Genomic DNA, 633 nt, shown 5'->3' with positions numbered 1-633 from the left:
GAAGCAGCGTGTGCGGTCGCCGTCGCCGCGCGGCAGAGCAGGGGCGCGCGTCCCCGCCGTCGCCCAAGCCCGGCCCCGGAGCCCCGAGGGCGCGGTAAACACTTGGGAAGGAGCGACGGCGGAGGGAACTGGGGGGCTTTCCCTGCGGCGTTCCCACGGAGGCTCACGCCGCGGCAGAGAGCCCGAGCCGCAGGTGTTCCTGCACGTGCACAGGTTAGCACACACGGGCCAGACGACGGTGCCCCGCAGGGCCTGCGCTAAGTGCTATCCAGGACTTCAGTCAAACACGCCTAGGTTTTAAATCACCCACTCAGAAGCTGGGCACCCTCGGGAAAGCTAATCTCCCTGGGCCACAATGAACTCATCTATAAATTTAAAATAATGAAACCTACTTCGTAAGATTATTGTGAGTATTAACTGCTTTACACAGCCCTCTGATGCTCAGGGTAGTGTGTGGTGATTGTTATTTGTATGGTTACTGATCTAGCAAGTAATAAGAATGGCTGCCTTTTCACCAGAGAACAGCCTTAGTGCAAATCCTCCTTCCGTGGTGCTGTAACCTGCTGCTCAGCGAGTCAGCTGAAGGCAGCTCCTACCCGTCTTCTGTACCCTTAGAAGCAGGTCTTGGTTTGG

Source organism: Chinchilla lanigera, unplaced genomic scaffold (assembly GCF_000276665.1).
Source record: "Chinchilla lanigera isolate Chin_1 unplaced genomic scaffold, ChiLan1.0 scaffold00013, whole genome shotgun sequence".
Classification (NCBI taxonomy): Eukaryota; Metazoa; Chordata; class Mammalia; order Rodentia; family Chinchillidae; genus Chinchilla; species Chinchilla lanigera.
Note: the sequence above shows the minus strand (reverse complement) of the source record.